This window comes from Ranitomeya imitator, chromosome 3, assembly GCF_032444005.1.
Source record: "Ranitomeya imitator isolate aRanImi1 chromosome 3, aRanImi1.pri, whole genome shotgun sequence".
Taxonomy (NCBI): Eukaryota; Metazoa; Chordata; class Amphibia; order Anura; family Dendrobatidae; genus Ranitomeya; species Ranitomeya imitator.
Window position 1 is genome coordinate 808,286,422 of NC_091284.1, and position 22,684 is coordinate 808,309,105.

Here is a 22,684-nt window from a genome sequence, read left to right on the forward strand (position 1 = left end):
GTCTGTGTGTAATACCACATTCTTCCTATAGTGGTCACTGCAGGGAAAATAACCAGGTGCCAACAGCCGATCACGCAGGGATGCCGCAACCGAACGCATACATTTTAGCACTGTTCAGATATGTTAAAGACTTTCTCATGTTGATTTGGCATTAAAAGATAGAAGAAAAATTAATGAGAAAAAAAAAAACTTTTTTGAAGTTACAAAATGACCGCAATGAAACAAAGAGTGAAAGATTTAAAGGGATCCGAATACTTTCCATACCCACTGCATATTCTTGTACATAGAGACAGTATTATAGTAGTTTTACTCCTGTACATAGGGACAGAATTATAGTAGTTATATCTTTGTTTAATTTATCATGATCGTGGAGCTTGACATTGAGGGATTGGGGTTGGGCAGTATTAGTTTAGTAGTAGTTATAGTTTTGGAAATGTGGGTAATATTATCATAGTCGTGTTCATTCATATAGGCAAAATTAGTATAATATTTATATTCTTCTGCATAGAGTGTAGTTTTATGATAGTGTTGTTCATGTGAATAGTGGCTATATTAGCAAAAATTATAACAACGCTGATAAAATATGCAAATTAGAGATTCAGGGCTCGATGCAAAATTTGTACCAAGAGGCTGTGGCCGTGATTATTAGGCTTTCAATCTCAGGGTTACAAAAAAAGAAATTAATATGACTCAACTCTGGGCAGATGGTATCTCTGAATGAGAATATACTGTACAGGAACACATAGAACAAGGATAGAACAAATATGTTCTGGACATTAAGAGAACAAATATACAATGTGCATTGTAGACAACGTAGAGAGTACAAATCCCCAAACTTACCTGTAGGCACAGTTGGCCTCTGACTATAGCTGGAAGGATCCCTACTGAAGGAAACATTTTACGTACAACTTGTATTTCTTAATTAAATGTTTTAGGAGGAGGAATTAAAAGGAGGACATTCATTGAGGGACAAGAAGAAGACTGGAACCCTACAAACCCCATCTGTTTGTTGAGATACTAGAAAGGATTGACTGCCGGAGGAGCTGGACAGCATGAAGTGCCGGTTCTTCTTTTGAGAAGGCAGATACAGTCCATGAGATTTGGCCAACAATCTGCCAGTGTTATTTGTGCAAAGTCTGACTATTTTTTTTTCTGGCAATATTTGGACCATGTAAAGCAGATGCAAGACACCTTCCATCCCAGAAAAGAGGAGACCTTCTAGACTCCAAGAACAGTTGTCCAATCTCCCAGGCACGGCAAACCCTTCGGAAGTCTCCTAGACATCAATACTCCCTATAGGTTTTCTGTTGACAGAGCCATGATGTTTTATCATTACACCAATCCCTGATGACCGATGAGTACTCAGGGGTGGGAAACAAGGACGTCAAAGGGTGTGTCTTATGCAAAGAGGGCATGATTATTGGAGATAAGCAAATTTGCTTGAGACAAATTCAATTTGCCTAGAAATGTACAAAAAAATCCGATTTTTCTGTTCCTGAACTTTTTGCAATTCACTTTATGCAAATTCAGCAGAAAGGCGGCCACCGTTTTGTTAATTTCAAGAGGGCAAGGAGAGGGGATAAAAAAAATTAATACTTACCTCGCCACTCACCTGTTCCGACATCAGATCTCACTGTCCGATCTTCTACTTCTTCTGGCCTCTTCTTTGGATGGGCAAGATTTTCTTGGGGTATCTTCACTCTATGTTGGAGTTTCCAGCACTAGTAGGTCATTGCCTTAATGGTGTCACATCACCCTCTGCCATCGATGCTGATTAGTCCTCAAGGCATCAGGACGTGCGCCGTGATGTCACTACATGTGCCATGACATCAGAGGCCCACTTGGCCCAGATGAGACAGTGCGGAGTTAGAATACCTGAAGAGGACGTCATACACTGGAAGCAGAAAAGTTGAAGCCTGATGGATCAGAGGATCGGACAGTAGGCTGCGGTGGCGGGACAGGTAAGCACCAAGGTGAGTACCCATTTTTTTCAGCCCTGAGGTTTCCCATCCTCAAATTTGCATGTACTTCCCCATCACCCATGGTCCATTTGTCTGACAGTGGAGCATCCATTAGTATTACAAATATATATACAGAATAAAATATATTTTTCTTATTTTCTATCCTTAGATGCATCATCATCCGGTGAGCTCTATACAGAATATGTTGATTGTTTTTTTTTCCTTTTACTTTCCCACATAAATTATCAGTAACGAATCGATAGGATTGTTTTTTTTTTCTTTTACTTTCCCACATAAATTATCAGTAACTACAGGATTGTTTTGATTGGGTTTTATGGATATATTTTTTGAAAATCCAGAACGTTAGGTGATGAAGCGCGATTTCCAGCCGAGCTATTATTTTAAGTATTAGTGCATAAAGTGCCATTTCTTGCTTAAATTGGTGGTGTGGGCGTACAATGCATAATTGCCTTTTGTGTAGGAGAGAAACTAAGAACACATCTGAGTTGGAATGAAATGTGATGTTTTAAGTGAAGCATCCAGAATAGGGAATATCTCAAGAACATATGTTTTTTTTTTAATTCATTTAATAAATTGAATATGTTGCTTATGTTACGAGAGCAAAATATTGTTAAAGGACTTTGCCTTTCCAAAAATCCTCTGTGAGAGTGAATTGCTGTCATACAGTATGTCTTGGAGAAATATCAGCAAGGACTTTACTATTAACAACGTGCAATGTCCGGAACAAAGCAGAGAAAACTGATATATTGATGCAATGACTCATGCAGGTACAGGAGGATCTGACTGTGGCTCAGGAGTCCTCACCTTAGAGTTTTATGATTTAGAGTGGAAGTAGTTATGTTTCTTTCTTGGACTTTCATATTGATGGCCTTTTCTTCATCAGTTGACCAAAGTTGGACAACCACAGATCTGATATTAATGACCAATACTACCTTTTATGGAAAGTTTTATCTTGTCTCTGAGTCAATGAGAGATATCTAAGTCTGGATGAACACCAATGGTGCGCCAATGTCTGCAAGAATCTTACGCGAGGCCTACTTTGAAGTAGTAGACCATTGGAGTCGCAATGGATTTTAACCTGTAACTCATGTACTCCTGTGATCTGAACTTTGCGGTAGGGTTTCCCAGACCACAATCTTAAAGTTGTCTCTATTAGTAATAGATGAGAGTTAATGTAAGACGTGGAATCAAAATAAGATCGGAGATAGTAGTCAGACCAGCTTGGGTCAGGGCAGGTAGAGATTGTTCAATGAGACATCTAAAGAGTAAAGTTTCTCCTTATGGAGAGTGCCAAGTTGGTGTAAGGAGACTTACAGGCCCAGGCAATGTTCCAATGAGAACTTAAATATGCAAACAGCCTCTTCAGAGAAGAAGAGGATGGAAATTCTTGTGCCACCTATTGAAAGGAGCAATCCTAAGCATTAAAGGGTTGATATTGACTTTTAGGATTGCTACCCCCAGTAAGTGACACTAGCAGTGGATTAAATAGAGTCCGATGGACCCTGGGGTAAAATTTGGACATCAGCGCCCACCTATGTGTTGGTCAGACTTATGGGTCTTTGTTTCTTTCTAGATCCTATATAGATATGCTTGTTCACCCTCCATATAATAATGTCCTAATCCTGGCACTTTCCTGTAATAATGTCCTCCATCTTTGCCCCTTTCTCGCTTCTTTCTGTAATAATGCTCCCCAGAGTGTAATAATGTCCATCATCCTGAGTCCCTTCCAGATATAATGTCCCCATCCTGTTATAATGTCTCTTGTCCTGGGACTCTTCTTGTTATAATCCCCTATGTCTTGGGCCTACTACTGTAATATTGTTCCCCATCCTGGCCCCTTCCTATAACTTCCTATAACAATGCCCCCATCCTGGTATAAGGTCTCCCATGCTGGGTCCCTTCCTGTTATAATGGCCCCATCCTATAACAATGTTCCCCATCCATTTTTATTATTATTCCTTATCCTAGTCCCCTTCCTCGTACAATGTGCCTTATACTGGTCCTCTTCCTGGCATAATGTGCCCCATCCTAGTCCACTTCCTGGGATAATGTGCCCCATCCTGGGCCTCTTCCTGGTTTAATGACCTCTATCCTGGGCCCTTTCCTGGTATAATGACCCCCATCCTGGCATAATCAACACCATCCTGGGCCCCTTCTCGATATAATGACCTCTATCATGGGCCCCTTCCTGGTATAATGACCCTCATCCTGGCATAATCTCCCCATCCTGGGCCCCTTCCTGGTATAATGACCTCTATCCTGGGCCCCATCATGTGCCCCTTCCTGGTATAATGTCCATTTTGCTGCTGTTTTTCAACACATTAAAAAATATGTAAACAATTCTTCTTACTTCCTCCGCTCCCACAATGTGCAGCCTGCAGCTGACTTTAAAGGTGCTAGTCATGGGCAGTGCATTATATAGGCTGTAGATGTGCCTGGTTTGGCTTCTTATTCTAAGTCATGTGGCGAGATCTTTCAAAGGGTTGATATTGACTTTTAGCCCTGGTCCATGTGGTCTCGGGCCAGCGGACGAGAGCACCCACTGACCTCCTATGTCTCCAAAGGTGGCAGTCGAGTTCCCTTTTCCTTTCTCTTTCTCCTTGAAGAGGCCATTTGCCTACTCAGTGGGGTAGCGGAGCAGAAGGTCGCGGTAGGCAGAGTTTACTAAGTATGGTAGAGTAGGCGGTGATCAGGGCAGGATAAAAGCTAGGTGGGTAATGCAAAAGTCAGAAATACAGAATCTTAGTTCTCAGATAGAGAGAGGAGGCTGCTGCCATACCCTGAGTCAAAAAACATGTGTTGACTAGGAGAGGATCAAAGTAATCCGGAAGAAGGTGGCAGCTGGCAGCCATGCCACCGCAACAGAGAAACCAAGGTCGGTGGCAAATCGAGCTACAGAGCATGATGAAGGATTGGCAGCAGCAGTGACCAAAGCGTATGGTACAATTTACAGGGAAAAGCAAGGAGTTCATCCGTAAATCTTAGGTCCACCTCTGGCCCAAGATGGATTTTCTACCCTAAGCAAAAATGAATACTACTACCGTATCAAGCAGGTTAGAAAGTGAATAAAAATCCCAACTAGCTATTGCAAATGGTCTATCTAGTTTTTTCCATGGCGAGGTAATTCCGTTTTTGTTTTTTGTTTTTTGTCTCCTAAATGACTTTTAGGCTAAGTTCACACGAGCGTATAAAGAAATAGCCTAATTGTCATCCAGAAAAAAAAATGGACATTTTTTTCTGTCTTGCAATCCATATGGCATCCATTATTCTGTTCGAGACCAAATGTACTGTCGTTTCTTTCGTATGTTATAGAACTGCAAGGAATCTGTAGAAATCAGATACTATGCGTTCGGTCCGTATAGGAAAACATTTTTTGCGCATCCATAGACTTGAATAGTTGAGTCTTATCTGAAATACCGAGAAGACCAGGGCATGCCGTGATTTTTTTCACAATCGGATATTCGGTCCATGAAGAAAAAAAAAAAGCGGCCATGTGGACATCCCTGTTAAATAACGTTGCTCTGAGTCCTGTCCTTTTTTTTTTTTCATGGAGAACACCGACCGTCAATACCGTCATGTGAATGTAGTCATATGGATATTTCCAGGTTATCACATAGTCATTCTGTTTGCACAAGTTGTAAATCAGCTTCATCATACTGTGTGATACTTTTACTTTGTGCAAAACTTTTTTGTTTTCAGGAAGACTTTATAATGAAGTAGAGTAATTTATTCATTACTGTGACCTTCCAAAAATACAGCCCTGCAGTTTCTTTAGAAGCAAAATCGATTCTGTGTAGAGGGGCAGCTTAAATTCACTTGTGGTGTATTATATTGATTATTTCCAAAGGTGACCTACTTCAGGCAGCACTAACATTGGTTGTTAAAATCCTCTGGCACAGGTGTCGTTACAGGCTCTATAATTAAAGGAACACTGTGTGCAAAACAAATAGTGTCAGGTCTGCAGGGGTGGGGCATGATGCAGGAATTCTTTCTTTAACATTCTTTGACTTCCTTTGTCATGCTCCACCCCTGCAGATCCTAAACTCAATTTTACCACAGTATATCTGTTGCATTTTACAGGTTGACTAATTAGGGAGTGATGGTATATAGCAATGGTCCCCAACTCCAGGCCTCGAGGGCCGCCAACAGTGCAGGTTTTCAGGATTTCCTTAGTATTGCACAGGGGTTGGAATCATCACCTGTGCAGATGATCACATTACCACCGATGCAATACTAAAGAAATCCTGAAAACCTGCACTGTTGGCGGCCCTCGAGGCCTGGAGTTGGGGACCCCTGGTATATAGAGACTTCTGTATTGATGGTACTCTGTATGCACTTAAAGGAACACTGTGTGCAAAACAAATAGTGTCAGTTCTGCAGGGGTGGAGCATGATGAAGGAATTCTCTCTAACATTCTTTGACTTCCTTTGTCATGCTTTGTCATGCTCCACCCCTGCAGATCCTGAACTCAATTTTACCACAGTATACCTGTTGGATTTTACAGGTTGTCTAACTAGGGAGTGATGGTATATAGAGAGTTTTGTATTGATGGTACTCTGTATGCACTTAAAGGAACACAGTGTGCAAAGCAAATAGTGTTAGGTCTGTGGGGGGGTGGAGCATGATACTGGAATTCTCTCTTTAACATTCTTTGACTTTCTTTGTTATTCTCCACCCCTGCAGATCCTAAACTCAATTTTATTAGCGTATCTGTTGATAGTGCCTTAGAGTAGTCTAATTAGGGAATGACGGTATATAGGGACTTTTGTATTGATGGTACTCTGTATGCACAAGAGCGATAGTGACAGAACATCTGCTTAAAAATGTCAGTGACTCTCTCATAAAGAACACAGGAGTGCTCTTCTGATCCGAGCATTTCTGTGCATGTAGGAGTGGGGCAAGATAACTATCTGCCAAGTGATGGTTCAACCGACAGCTGTCAAATAAGAATGAGGTCCTTAAATAATGTATGGTAGAAATAGAAAGGTTGCACAATTATGAAGTAACTAGATGGTGGCCCGATTCTAACGCATCAGGTATTCTAGAATATGTATGTAGTTTATTTATGAAGATTTCAGAATAATGCAACGAATACGCGAGATTCGGCCGGCGGGGTGCGACCAATTAGCGATGCGTGGTTCAAATCCCGCGCCAATTCGGAGCTGGACTGCGTTTGTCGCTGATTGTTCACGGCCGGCTGGGCGCGACCAATCAGTGAAGCCAAGGCCGGCTCCAGGTTTTTGAGGTCCCCGGGCGAAAGAGTCTCACAGCCCACGTAGCATATAACACAGCCCACATAGTATATAGCACATCCACGTGGTATATAGCACAGCCACATAGTATATAGCACAGCTAAGTAGTATATAACACAGCCACGTAGTATATAGCACAGTCACGTAGTATATTGCACAGCCACGTAGTATATAGCACAGCCACATAGTATATAGCACAGCCACATAATATATAGCACAGCCCATGTAATATATCGCACAGCCCACACAGTATATAACACAGCCCACGCAGTATATAACACAGCCCACATAGTATATAGCACAGCCACGTGGTATATAGCACAGCCACGTAGTATATAGCACAGCTAAGTAGTATATAACACAGCCACGTTGTATATAGCACAGTCACGTAGTATATTGCACAGCCACGTATTATATAGCACAGCCACATAGTATATAGCACAGCCACATAGTATATAGCACAGCCCATGTAATATATCGCACAGACCACACAGTATATAACACAGCCCACGTAGTATATAACAGCCACGTAGTATATAGTACAGCCACGTAGTATATTGCACAGCCACGTAGTATATAACACAGCCCACGTAGTATATAGCATAGCGATGCAGTATATAACACAGCCCACATAGTATATAACAGCCCAAGTAGTATATAGCAATGTGGGCATCATATCCCTGTTAAAAAAAGAATTAAAATAAAAAATAGTTATATACTCACCTTCTGGCAGCCCCTGGATCCAGCCCAGGCCTTTAGCGATGCTCCTTGCGACGCTCCGTTCCCAGTAATGCCTTGCGGCAATAACCCGTGATGATGTAGCGGTCTCGCGAGACCGCTATGTCATCTGGGTTCATTGCCGCAATGCATTCTTGGGACCGGAGCGTCGCGAGAAACGGGAAAGGCTGCCGCGGATGCCGGAAGGTGAGAATATAATGATTTTTTTTATTATTATTTTTAACAGTATATGTTTTTACTATTGATGCTGCATAAGCAGCATCAATAGTAAAAAGTTGGTCACACTTACAGGGTTAATGGCAGCATTAACGGACTGTGTTACACCGCGTTATGCCGCGGTGTAACAGTCCGTTTAACGGACTGCTAAAACGGTATGTGGGCACTGACTGGAGGGGAGTATTTAGTGGGCAATGACTGGAGAGGCCAATTTGCAGCCGGACTGTGCCTGTCGCTGATTGGTCGTGCCTAGCCGGCCGCGACCAATCAGCGACGCTGGATTTCCGTTACAGACAGACAGACAAACAGACGGAAGTGGACCTTTGACAAATATATATATAGATGAGCATTATAGGCTTGTTATCCATAATTGTGCAGTGTGAATACACAGTGACCTGCCAGCAGGCAGCATTATGAACACCTAATCAGAGCACCACATACCCCAGCCCCGCCTTAGGGCACGAGAATTCCATTAACACAATACTGAAAATAAAGATTAAAGTACAACAGCAAGACAGATTTCATCAACCAAGGTATCATTTTTATCAGTATAACGGAGCCAACCTGACACTGTGTGTAGGTTACTGTGCACAATCCTGCTGACAGGTTCCCTTTAAGGCTCCCAATACACATTAGACTAATGTTGGCCATATCCGTTAATATTGAAGGGCAGAGTCAATTTTGACTTCATGTCATGTAAAAAAAAATGCTATTAACTAAGGCTGGTTTCACACTTGCATTGAGGAGCGCTGTGGATGGCTGCTTACTTCCTCCTTGCTTCCTCCGTGAAGCTCCGCCCAGGCTCTGCATGCATGCACGCTGCATGCGTGTCCTGCATTTCCCTGCGTACCTATCTCTAACATTGGGTATTTTGCGTTTCCGTGCGGTCGTTGCACACCTCAAATCGCCGCATGCGGACACATCCGCATACAACGCTTGTCCCTGTGTACCCAATGTTAAAGATAGGTACGCAGGGAAACGCAGGACACGTGTAGCAGTTGGCGGAGCCTGGGTGGAGCTTCAGGGAGGAAGTAAGGAGGAAGTAAGTGTGAAACCAGCCTAACAGATATGGGGTTAATCTCCAGGTTAATAGGCTTCTAAAGCTGCCCTGAACCCACAATGAGAGCCACCATGCCAGGAGGAAATTAACTTCACTCTTCCTGGCAGCCTTGTGCTTCCAGGCATGGAGGTTCAGCTTCAGTCTCTGCTCAGTGTAAATTGAGTGGCGGCTCTAATTGCGCACTGACACCGACTGATAGATGGCTCTAAGAGTGAATTCAGATGGCCGTACAAATCGGAGCGAGATCAGAACACAGTACATAGAATGGCCAGCAGCTTTCTAGACCTGAGTGTGACAGCAACTAAGAAATACATGAAGCTGTCATGCTCGAGTGGGGAGAGCCGCCAGCCAGTCCATGACCTGCATTCCAATCTTGAGAGTAGAGTGGAGAATCGATCTTCTGTAATGGTGGGGAAGTTGGTTTTGGAGGTGGAGGGCTGAGTATTTGGGAGGAAGGGCTCTGGGGGTTGTCCACTAAAACTGTCTCTGATGTTCTCAATCTTCTGCTTGAAAAATGAGGCAAAGTCTTCAGCTGAGATGAGCACCCTAATGCTGAGCCGACTGTCATTCATTTCTTGGTTTTAGCCACCGCTTACTACGCACTGAAGGTGACTGAATCCGCGCCGACTGCCAACTGCGCCCCCATGACTGAAAGCACGAGGCCGCCGGGAGGAATGAAGGTAACTTCATCCCTGTAGCGGGGCTCTCAGTGCACGCACGAGGCAGCATCAGAAGACTAGTAGCCTGCAGATTAACCCCATATCTGCAGGTTCAGAGCATTATTTTACATGACACTTTCCCTTTCATAATTGAGCAGCATTTTTCAAATACGACCTGGGTTCCTTTATGTGGCAATTACCTTTTAATGCTTCAACTCAATCCCAGTGATGAATTTAGTTAGTGGTAAATTTAGGTTGATATACTTGTATATATTTTACATTTCATTATGACAATATCTGACATTTGCTGGAAATTTTGCAAATTGCAATTCTAAAACACAAAATAGTTAATAATTAACAATTCCCATATGTCTACTTTATATCAGTATAATTTTTCAAACAACTTTTTAGTTTATTAGGATGTTAGAAGAAAGTTTACCTGCAATTTTTCTTTTTTTTTTTCATGGAAAATTACAAATCCTATTTTTTATGGATTACTCAGTTTTGAGAAGCCTATATAAAATAGAAAACCTCCAGAAGTAATGCAACATTAAATCTGCATCCCTCAAATTATTACAAATTGCTCTCGGTAAATGGGTTAACCCCTCAGGTGCTACACGAATTAAGGCAACGTGAAATGAAGAAAGATAAAAATATTTATTTTTTCCAGTAAAATGTTTTAAATTTGTAATTTTCACAAGGGGTTGTAGGAGAAAATGCACCCCACAGTTTATTATGCAATTTCTTCTGAACATGATGATGCCCCAAGTTTAGGAAAAAAGAAATGTTTGTGCTCATGGCAGGGCTCAGAACGAAAATAGCACTATTTGACTTTTAGGCCGGCGTCACACTGGCGTATTGCATCCGATGCGAGATCATCGGATGCAATATGCTAATGACACTCGGCTCCTGCTCGCTGCAATATGCTAATGACACTCGGCTCCTGCTCGCAGCAGAGCAGGAGCCGAGTGTCATGCGTCTGTGCTCCGATTCTCTCGCACAGGGAGGATCGGAGCACAGCTACGGAGGAGGCGGAGAAATGAATTTCTCCATCTCCTCCATTGCTGGGGTCCGCTTATAACGCACATCACTCGGATGATATCCGAGTGGTGTGCGCTGTCTCACTTGCACCCATAGGCTTATATGGGTGCGAGTGAGCCGAGAGTTTTCCTCGGTCCAAGACAATCGCAGCGTGCTTGTTGGACTGGGGAGAGTGGGCCGCCGTTTACTGTAATGGATAGGTTCGTTGGGGAGGTCGCGTGAGATGGGGGAAAGACGATGAATTCTGTTTCATCGATATTAAGTTTTAGAAATCTAGCGGAGAAGAAGGATGAAATAGTGGACAGACATTGAGGGATTCTGGTTAGTAGGGTGGTGATATCTGGTCCAGAGATGTAGATCTGTGTGTCATCAAAATAGAGGTAATACTGAAAGCCGTGAGATTCTATGAGCTGTCCCAGGCTGAAGGTATAAATGGAGAAGAGCAGGGGCCCTAGAACTGAACCTTGCGGGACTCTGACAGATAGGGGGCGAGGTGAGGAGGTGGTGTGTGAGTGGGAGACGCTGAATGTCCGGTCTGTTAGGTATGACGAGATCCAGGATAGGGCCAAGTCTGTGATGCCAAGGGATGAGACGGTCCGCAGCAACAGGGAATGGTCCACTGTGGAGGATAGAGTAGTGTCGCTTACTCTTGGCGGTTAATGGGTCATTGATGACCTTAGTTAGGGCAGTTTCAGTGGAGTGGTGTGACCAGAAGCCTGATTGTAAGCGGTCGAAGAGGGAGCAGGAAGATAGATGAGAGGACAGTTCAAGATGGACGTGTTGTTCCAGTAGTTTTGAGGCACAGGGGAGAAGTGATGTAGGGCGATAGCTAGATACAGAGGATGGGTCAAGAGATGGCTTTTTGAGGATAGGTGTGATTGAGGCATGTTTAAAGCTTGAGGGGAAAACACCAGTTGTTAGTGATAGGTTGAAGAGATGGGTTATGTTATGATGCGGTGGTCTAGGAGCAACATGGAACGAGCTCTGAAGGAAGTGGTAACTGTACTGACCGCAGTCCCTAAGCTCAACACAACACTAGAAGTAGCCGTGGAATGCTCCTAACTCTCCCTAGGCATCTCGTCACAGCCTAAGAGCTAACTACCCCTAAAGACAGAAGCAGGAAAACTATCTTGCCTCAGAGAAAATCCCCAAAGGATAGATTAGCCCCCACAAATAATGACTGTGAGTGGAGAGGGAAAAGACATACACAGAATGAAACCAGGATGAGCACAGGAGGCCAGTCTAGCTTGATAGATAGGACAGGATGGAATACTGTGCGGTCAGTATAAAACACTACAAAAATCCACGCAGAGTTTACAAAAAAATCTCCACACCTGACTAAAGGTGTGGAGGGTAAATCTGCTTCCCAGAGCTTCCAGCAAGACAGAATTAATTCATACTGATAACGCTGGACAAATATAGAAAGCACTGAACGGATAAGTCCACAATCTGTGAACAGAAAAGCGCAAGCAAAAACTTAGCTTTGCTGAACTGGTCAGGATAACAGGGAAATCCAAAGAGATGTGAATCCAACCAGGAACCATTTACAAGTGGCACTGGCTGAAGAAAGAGCCAGGCCTAAATAGCCGAGCAGAAGAGATGATAAGTGGAGGCAGCTGATGACAGCCAACTCCAAGGAGCAGCCATACCACTTGAAACCACAAGAGGGAGCCCAAGAGCCGAACTCACAAAAGTGCCACTTACAACCACCGGAGGGAGCCCAAGAGCGGAATTCACAACAGTAGCCCCCCCTTGAGGAGGGGTCACCGAACCCTCACCAGAGCCCCCAGGCCGATCAGGACGAGCCAAATGAAAAGCACGAACCAAATCGGTGGCATGGACATCGGAGGCAACAACCCAAGAATTATCCTCCTGGCCATAACCCTTCCACTTGACAAGATACTGAAGCCTCTGCCTCGAAAAACGAGAATCCAAAATCTTCTCAACCTCATATTCCAACTCTCCCTCAACCAACACCGGGGCAGGAGGGTCAACCGAGGGAACAACGGCCACCACATATCTCCGCAACAAAGATCTATGGAAAACATGAATGGCAAAAGAGGCTGGAAGAGCCAAACGAAAAGACACCGGATTAATAATTTCAGGAATTTTATAAGGACCAATAAACCGAGGCTTAAACTTAGGGGAAGAAACCTTCATAGGAACATGACGAGAAGATAACCAAACCAAATCCCTCACACGAAGCCGGGGACCAACACACCAACGGCGGTTAGCAAAACGTTGAGCCCTTTCCTGAGACAACGTCAAATTGTCCACCACATGAGTCCAAATCTGCTGCAGCCTGTCCACCACAGAATCAACACCAGGACAATCAGAAGGCTCAACCTGCCCAGAAGAAAAACGAGGATGAAAACCAAAATTACAAAAGAAAGGTGAAACCAAAGTAGCCGAACTAGCCCGATTATTAAGGGCAAACTCGGCCAACGGCAAGAAAGACACCCAATCATCCTGATCAGCAGACACAAAGCATCTCAAATAGGTCTCCAAGGTCTGATTAGTTCGCTCAGTTTGGCCATTAGTCTGAGGATGAAACGCCGAAGAATAAGACAAATCAATGCCCATCCTAGCACAAAAGGCCCGCCAAAATCTAGAGACAAACTGAGAACCTCTGTCAGACACAATATTCTCCGGAATGCCATGCAAACGAACCACATGCTGAAAAAATAATGGAACCAGATCTGAGGAGGAAGGCAACTTAGGCAAAGGTACCAGATGGACCATTTTAGAGAACCGGTCACAAACAACCCAGATAACAGACATCTTCTGGGAAACAGGAAGATCCGAAATAAAATCCATGGAAATATGCGTCCAGGGCCTCTCAGGGACCGGCAAAGGCAAAAGCAACCCACTAGCGCGGGAACAGCAAGGCTTGGCCCGGGCGCAAGTCCCACAGGACTGCACAAAAGCACGCACATCGCGCGACAAGGAAGGCCTCCAAAAGGACCTAGCAACCAAATCTCTGGTACCAAAAATCCCAGGATGACCAGCCAACACTGAACAATGAACCTCAGAAATTACCTTACTTGTCCATCTATCAGGAACAAACAGCTTCCCCACTGGACAGCGGTCAGGCCTATCAGCCTGAAATTCCTGAAGCACCCGCCGCAAATCAGGGGAGATAGCAGAAAGAATCACCCCCTCCTTAAGAATGCCAACCGGCTCAAGGACTCCAGGAGAATCAGGCGAAAAACTCCTAGAGAGGGCATCAGCCTTAACATTTTTAGATCCCGGAAGATACGAGACCACAAAATCAAAATGGGAGAAAAACAGGGACCATCGAGCCTGTCTAGGATTCAGCCGCTTGGCCGACTCGAGGTAAATCAGATTCTTATGATCGGTCAGGACCACAACGCGGTGTTTAGCTCCCTCAAGCCAATGTCGCCACTCCTCAAACGCCCACTTCACAGCCAACAACTCCCGATTGCCGACATCATAATTGCGTTCCGCAGGCGAAAACTTTCTGGAAAACAAAGCACACGGTTTCATCAAAGAACCATCAGACTCCCTCTGAGACAAAACGGCCCCTAACCCCAATCTCAGAATGATCGACCTCAACCTGAAAAGGAAGAGAAACATCCGGCTGACGCAACACAGGGGTAGAAGTAAATCGGCGTTTAAGCTCCTGAAAGGCCTCAACAGCCTCAGAGGACCAATTCGTCACATCAGCGCCTTTCTTCGTCAAATCAGTAAGGGGCTTAACCACACTGGAAAAGTTGGCAATGAAACGGCGATAGAAATTAGCAGAGCCCAAAATTTTTTGAAGGCCCTTCACAGATGTGGGTTGGATCCAGTCATGAATAGCTTGGACCTTAACAGGATCCATTTCTATAGACGAGGGAGAAAAAATAAAACCCCAAAAAAGAGACCTTCTGAACTCCGAATAGGCACTTAGACCCCTCCACAAACAAAGCATTATCACGAAGGATCTGGAACACCATTTTGACCTGCTTCACATGAGACTCCCAATCATCGGAAAAAATCAAAATATCATCCAAATATACGACCATGAATTTATCAAGATAATTGCGGAAAATATCATGCATGAAAGACTGGAACACAGATGGAGCATTAGAGAGCCCAAATGGCATCACAAGGTATTCAAAATGGCCTTCAGGCGTATTAAATACGGTTTTCCATTCGTCACCCTGTTTAATAAGAACAAGATTATATGCCCCTCGGAGGTCAATCTTAGTAAACCAACTAGCCCCCTTAATCTGAGCAAACAAATCAGTAAGCAAAGCCGTGGAATGCTCCTAACTCTCCCTAGGCATCTCGTCACAGCCTAAGAGCTAACTACCCCTAAAGACAGAAGCAGGAAAACTATCTTGCCTCAGAGAAAATCCCCAAAGGATAGATTAGCCCCCACAAATAATGACTGTGAGTGGAGAGGGAAAAGACATACACAGAATGAAACCAGGATGAGCACAGGAGGCCAGTCTAGCTTGATAGATAGGACAGGATGGAATACTGTGCGGTCAGTATAAAACACTACAAAAATCCACGCAGAGTTTACAAAAAAATCTCCACACCTGACTAAAGGTGTGGAGGGTAAATCTGCTTCCCAGAGCTTCCAGCAAGACAGAATTAATTCATACTGATAACGCTGGACAAATATAGAAAGCACTGAACGGATAAGTCCACAATCTGTGAACAGAAAAGCGCAAGCAAAAACTTAGCTTTGCTGAACTGGTCAGGATAACAGGGAAATCCAAAGAGATGTGAATCCAACCAGGAACCATTTACAAGTGGCACTGGCTGAAGAAAGAGCCAGGCCTAAATAGCCGAGCAGAAGAGACGATAAGTGGAGGCAGCTGATGACAGCTAACTCCAAGGAGCAGCCATGCCACTTGAAACCACAAGAGGGAGCCCAAGAGCCGAACTCACAAAAGTGCCACTTACAATCACCGGAGGGAGCCCAAGAGCGGAATTCACAACAGGGTTAGGGTTGGGATGAAGACTCTGACGAGGTTTGGGATGAAGTAGGATGGGATCGGGTCACGTGCGCAGGTGATGAGATGCGATCTTGAGAGTAGAGTGGAGAGTCGATGTTCTATAATGGTTTTGGAGGTGGAGGGCTGGGTAGTTGGGAGGAAGGGCCCTGGAGTTGTCCACTAAAACTGTCTCTGATGTTCTCAATCTTCTGCTTGAAAAATTAGCCAAAGTCTTCAGCTGAGATGAGTGGGGAGGGAGGAGGTGCTGGGGGACGGAGGATAGAATTGAAGGTGTTGAATAGCTGTTTAGGATTGTGAGACAGGGAGGATATGAGAGATGAGAAGTAGGTTTGTTTTGCTGTGGCGAGTGTGGTCTTGAAAGTAGTGAGGGACTGCTTAAATGCGATGAAGTGCTCGTTGGAGTGGGATCTTTTCCATCTGCGCTCAGCAGCCCTGGAAGCTCGCCTCAGTTCTTTGGTCAGGCTGGTGTGCCAGGGCTGTCTGTTGATTTTGCATATCCCATGTGTAGTGAAAAACTATTGGTTAGGTACTCAGCTTGTGCTTGGATAGAAAAAAGTATTACGGTATTTGATTTTTGGAGTGGAAATTTGAACACCATGTTGCAATTATAGAGCTACTGAATTGCGAAAAAAAGCAGAAACCCTCACAAGAGACCCCATTTAGGAAACTAAACCCTCACAAGGAATTTAAGTGTTTAGTGAGTAATGTAAACCCACAAGTGCATCACAGAATTTCATAAGTTTGGGCCATGAAGATAAAAATCTAAGGGTTTTCTGCAAAAAGTTTACCGTAACTTAACATTTCTAATTCACACAATGGGTAGTAAGAGAAAATGGACAGGACAATTTGTACTGAACGTGGTAATGTCCCATATGTCATTGTACACTACTGCTGGAGCGCATGGCCGGGATTGGAAGGGAAGGTTCGCTACTTGGCTTTTATCTCACCCATGACCCATTTACAAGGTCCATTCTCTAATTATCAGCTGCTACAATTATATTCTCTGCTGAAAATGGCAATAGATTCATCAGGCTCATAGTTACGAATATCCCCACATTTCTAGTCATATTCCATGTATGGATGTCTATGTAAATTGCCTTGCCAAAGAATTATATGACGCACTCAAAAAAATTGCAATAAAATTGCATATGAAGACAAATATGGAAAACAGGATGATAGAGAACCAAAAAAATCCTAACTGGCATGTAACAGTATCCAACAACAGTGTGTCCTACCATAGAAAAGCAGGAATACCAAATCTATCAAGGATAAAACACAGGTCAATGGAGTGTGATATAAGGATAATTGTCACAATGGACACAAAGTCAGCATTATTCAAAGTGCCTGTGTAAGATTTAAGTAGCTGAAAAAGTTATTATTGCACCCTTACCCATGATGGATCAGACAGCTGCTACAGGGGGATATGACAGACCCCAACGCGCGTTTTGCGTCAATTTGTATCAGGTTCCTCGGGGGGAAATTATATCCTCTACTTTCCTGATTCGGATCACATTATGTTAGGGAATTGCTCATATTGCAATTTCTTAATGGCTGTTAGGGCTTCAGACCGGAGATTTCTTTTCATGCATGTATTTTCATTTAGGAGCATTTTTTATAACCATAGCAAGGATACCGTAAGTGTTTTTGGTTTTGCAGTGTGATGTAATTGAAACATAGAACATGAATAGGGGCAGATTGTTATATATGTCCTGACAATCCTCCCCTGAGTACTCGCTCCCACTTGATAAATAACTCGCATTATTCCTTTGTAATAGCACTCCTTGTAAAGTGTCTTGAAAACAGACACAGCCGCTATAATGTACTTTCCACTTAATACATCACTTTCCAAGAAGTGTTATCAAAGGAAACTAGTACAATATGTGTGATATACGGCTCCTCAAACACAAGTAATGTATTTGATCTCCGCTCCATACGGTGTGATGTATTTGTTTGCAGGGTTTGGTACAGCAGAGACTTGGGATATTTCTTCAGTTCTCAGCTCTCAATGTTTTGTTATAAGGGAAAGATTTATGAAGACTCGGGCACAGAAGAAGCAGCAATTCTTCTAGTATTATTTATTTATTATGCTTGCTTATATAGCGCCACATATGAGAGGAGGAGAGAGGGCACAAGGGAACGGTTTTAATTTCATAACTCCCTCTCTTTTCAAGAGCATTTACAAATTATCTATAAGAGAGTTGTCCAGGCTTTAGATAGTTATGAACTATCCTTAGTAGGCGTCCACAGTAAGGAGAAGTTCAAGATGTAGATGCTACGCTATTGTCCTGTCCTGGATCCGGGGTTTGCTCCTCATACCCCAGGCCACAGAACTCTGTTGTGCCTCACATCGGGCTTTGCAGATAGCTCAGCGTGATCCAATGTGATCATCTGCCTAGATCTATATAAGGCCTACTATTAAGACTTCTAAGTGCTTCAGAATCCTGTCTGCCTGCAGCTTGCAGGACCTTTGCCACCTGTTCCCAGTCTGCTGTCTAGTTGTGGCCTTCAGGACCTGTTAAACCTGTCTGTGTTCCTGGTCTACTGTCCACCTGTAGTCTCCAGGACCTCTGCTATCTGTTTCCAGTGTCATGTCTGCCTGCGGTGTCCACGATCTCTTCTTCCTTTTCCCAGTGTCCTGTCCGCCTACGGTCTCCCAGACCTCTGCCTCCTGTTCCTGGTCTATTGTCCGTTTGTGGTCTCCTAGGCCTCTGCTATCTGTTCCAAGTCTCCTGTCCACCTGCGATCTCCAGACCTCTGCTACCTGTCCCTGGTCTCCTGTTTGACTGCAGTCTCCAGGACATCTGCCTCCGGTCTCCTACCCTTCCTTTTCGGTCTCCTACCCGACTATGGCCTCAAATACGTTTGCCACCTGTTTCCCACATGCCTCACCTGCTAGCTACACTGATGCCCGTGGCCCACCCGGACCTTGGGCTCTGAGACTCCACCTCACTAGGTGAGCCTAACAGTAGACACTGTACAGATATGGAGACGAAGGTCTGTGTACGCTGTGTAGTGGCCGTTCTCGAGTACAGCAGCTCAAATCACATTCATTTCAATAGGAGTTGAAGTGCATTACCCGAGAATGGCCATTACACAATGTAAGGAGCTCTGCTTTCCTGGACCTGTATTCTGTATACTGACTGTAGCTCCAAAACCTTGTAATTGTTGATTAGTGATGTTCCACTTATTGGACATCAACTGAATTGATGTTAAGAACTTAAGGGTAGGTCATCAGTGGTGGTGAGCGAGTGTGCTCGCCGCTGCTTGTTCCTTAATCAAGCATCAGGATGCTTCAGCGTGCTCGGTAATTTAGGTGTGCCACAGACCGCATGTTTTGCTGCTATTAGACAGCCAATAAGCATGCGGGGATTGCCTGCCATACACGGTAATGCCAAAACCATGTTGCCTACTGGCATTAGTGTGAATGGCCGGCTACATCACATCATTGAGTCCTACAGAATACTTGGTGGCGCAATGCTCGACACATTCTCCTCTGGAAGCAGTTCAGGGAGAGTTGATCTAGGAGAGAGAGCTTAGATTAATGTCTCCCCCTAAATAATATAAAGTTGCACTCTTTGGTGCCTTTCATGTGCTACTAAAGGGTGTGTTTAACCTTTTTAAACCTGTTAAATAAATAATTAATTTTAAAAAAATGACATGTGGTCCCCTCTATTTTTGATAACCAGCCACAGTGAAGCAGACAGCTGTGGGCTGATATTATCAGGCTGGGAAGGTCCATGCATATTGGCCCCTTTGCAACCTAAAATTACCAGCCCTCAGCCCTCGCAGAATTGGCGCCTCCATTAGATACGCCTATTCTGCAGCTTTGCCAAGCTCTTGCCAATTGCCCCGGTGCGGAAGCAATCAGGGTAATATTTTTTTTAGGTTGATGTCAGCTGGCATCAAACCCAATCAGACATCTCCATTAGTAACCTGGTAATCAAAAAATATAGATTTTTTTTCTTTGTGCGTGGATTATTTTTGGATTACTGATTTAGTAATTGGGGTGTTTGATAGACACCTCTTCATTACTAACCCCTAAACTTGATGCCAGTGGACATTACACAGGTAACATCAACCCCCAAAAATATTATTATTCCAATTGCAACCGCACCAGGAAAATCTGGAAGAACTGGGCAGAGTGCCAGAATTGGCACATCTAACGTAATGCACCAATTCTGTGGCTGCTGCTGGCTCGTATTTTTTGACTGGGAAAGAGCCAAATAACCAGGGACTTTCCCAGCCTGATAACATCAGCCCACAGCTATCTGCTTTACCTTGGCTGGTTATCAAAAACCACATCTTTTTTTTACACTTATTTAGTTCCCTGCAGTGACCTGGGAGTCAGAGATGCGTCCAGGCGTCTTCCCCATACTGTTCCCATTCTATTTGAGCATTGTTTCCATCCATTTCAGTGATTTTCCGTCCCTCCTCTGGCCTTCCTGTTAGGGTTTAACGGAAAAATGCTAGAGTTTCCCATTGACATCCATTGTACTCAAGTCAAACCCATCCGAGCATCTGAAAAGCTTGATTTGAGCACCAAGCACTTGAGCATTTTAGTGCTCGCTCATCACTAGTCATCAGTATTTAAGCTTAAAACAACCTATTTAAAGGAAATATAATCTGAGAGCAGCAAAATGACAGAGACCCAGATTCTAGCAAAGTGTCAAATACTGGGTTGCTTGGTGTAGATGTTTTAAAATCATGGTTTCATTAGCAGGAGATTATCACAAGTGGACTAGTTATCCCGCCGCTATGTAGTCCTCCATATTCATTAGCTCTGCATAACCCTGTCCCCACCACCGATGGGAAGCTTTCTGCCTATGCACACTGTACACAAAAAGCTGTCAATTAGTGGTGTGGGCGGGGTTACACGTCTCAGCCTTCAGAGGACCGGTAGAGCAACATTTACAATTCTGCTTTTTGTCAATAGAACCAGTCTACCAGCTTATTGTCAGACGCCCCCAAACAGCTTAGCAAAGCTTCTATAGGACAGGTAGGCTGTAAATATGTAATACCTTACATTTCTGAATAAAAACAATTCCCAGGATGCAAATCACCAAAATTAGCTCTGCACAAAATTCATAAATGCTGGGAGATTTCAGCTCACTGTTATAAATACAGCTCCGAACCTTGCTACAATCTGTAATACGAGAAGTAATGTTTTTAGAGAGCGACTTAACTTTTTATGAAAAATATTTAGAATTGAGAGTCCTCGGTGGTTGATACCTTTTAATGGCCAACTGAAAAGATGGTAACAAATTGCAAGCTTTCGAGACTACACAGGTCTCTTCATTATTCACAGACAATCTATGCCTGATGAAGAGACCTGTGTAGTCTCGAAAACTTGCAATTTGTTACCATCTTTTCAGTTGGCCATTAAAAGGTATCAACCACCGAGGACTCTCAATTCTAAATATTTTTTCTTTCTACTGGCTAACACGGTACCAAGATATATATCTTTCCTGTGTTAACTTTTTTTTTACGTTAATTTTATATTTAAACTTAAGAAGGGGACAACTTTTTATCGTCTGCTTTGCATAAAACCCCTGAAGAAGCTGCTGTATCTCCAGCAGTGTAATAAAGATGAATGTGATTCCAACACTGCAGAAAATCCGGAATTAGAAGCTTTTTGATATCATCGCAATTCTTACACTGCTCGGCTTTGAGCAGGATGGAGACGTCTCCAGAAGGCAGGCAGGTTGCTATCACTAAACATTTAGAATTGAGAGTCCTCAGTGGTTGATACCTTTTAATGGCTAACTGAAAAGATGGTAATAAATTGCAAGCTTTCGAGACTACTCAGGTCTCTTCATCATCCCCAGAGGATCCTGTGAGCCACTCCCCTTTGGGAAAGACCATAGAAAATAGCACTCTGCGTAATAAGACCTGTATCTCTGGAACCATATGGAACAATTTAAAAAAAAAAACTAAAAGAGGTGAGCAGCAAGACTAAAATAAGGGGATGAGCTAAAAGTCTGTGTAATTGCATTTCCATGTGTGTACTGGAGTAAAAGAATTTCATTCCATATGTGAGCACGCATCACTGTTTTCTCCATAAGCATCACTGCAACACAAAGTGCCGACCTACCACCTAAATTAAGGGCAAAAACTGGCTACTTTTAACCTAGAGACATGTCCTCTTTAAAGAAAAAAAAGTAAAAACACTCTCCCCAAAATCCCAGTTTTACCATTAAAACTTCAACAACAAAAAATCCTGATAAAATTAAACGTTCTTAAAAGAGGCATGTTTGGTATTATGGTGTCCATGAAACTTCAATATCATTATTTATCCCAAACAATAAACGCTACAAGAACAAAAAAAATATAGAATTAACCAATGCCAGAATTGCTGTTTTTGTTAATCCCACCTTACCCAAAATGAAATCAAAAGTGATCAAAAACATACAAAAGTGTCAACAAAAAAAAAAAGGATGAAAAACTTGTGCCGGGGGCAAATGTTATGATGCAAAAAAATTCATATATTTTTTTCATTTTCTTGTGCAAAAAAGTAGTAAAACAAACAAATATATACAAATTGGGTATCATTGTGATCATATCATCGCTGCCGGGTATTTTGAGAATCATTCGTAAATTGATTCTCCTGTTATGTTCAATGGGATGGTAAATATGCAAGTTGGTGGATCGGGGGGAAAATACTGCTTAATAAAATCTTTAATAGAAAATGACCCGTTGTATAAGTCTGTCTTTTATGTTACACATTTTTTTTTTACCAATATATATATATATTTTTATTTTTTTA

At 43.2% G+C, this 22,684-nt stretch overlaps 1 protein-coding gene across 15 annotated transcripts in view; it reads left to right on the forward strand.

Annotated features, from left to right (window-relative positions):
- GRM5 (glutamate metabotropic receptor 5) overlaps window positions 1-22,684 on the forward strand; it is a 462,859-nt gene that overhangs the window by 119,124 nt on the left and 321,051 nt on the right. The window lies entirely within an intron of this gene.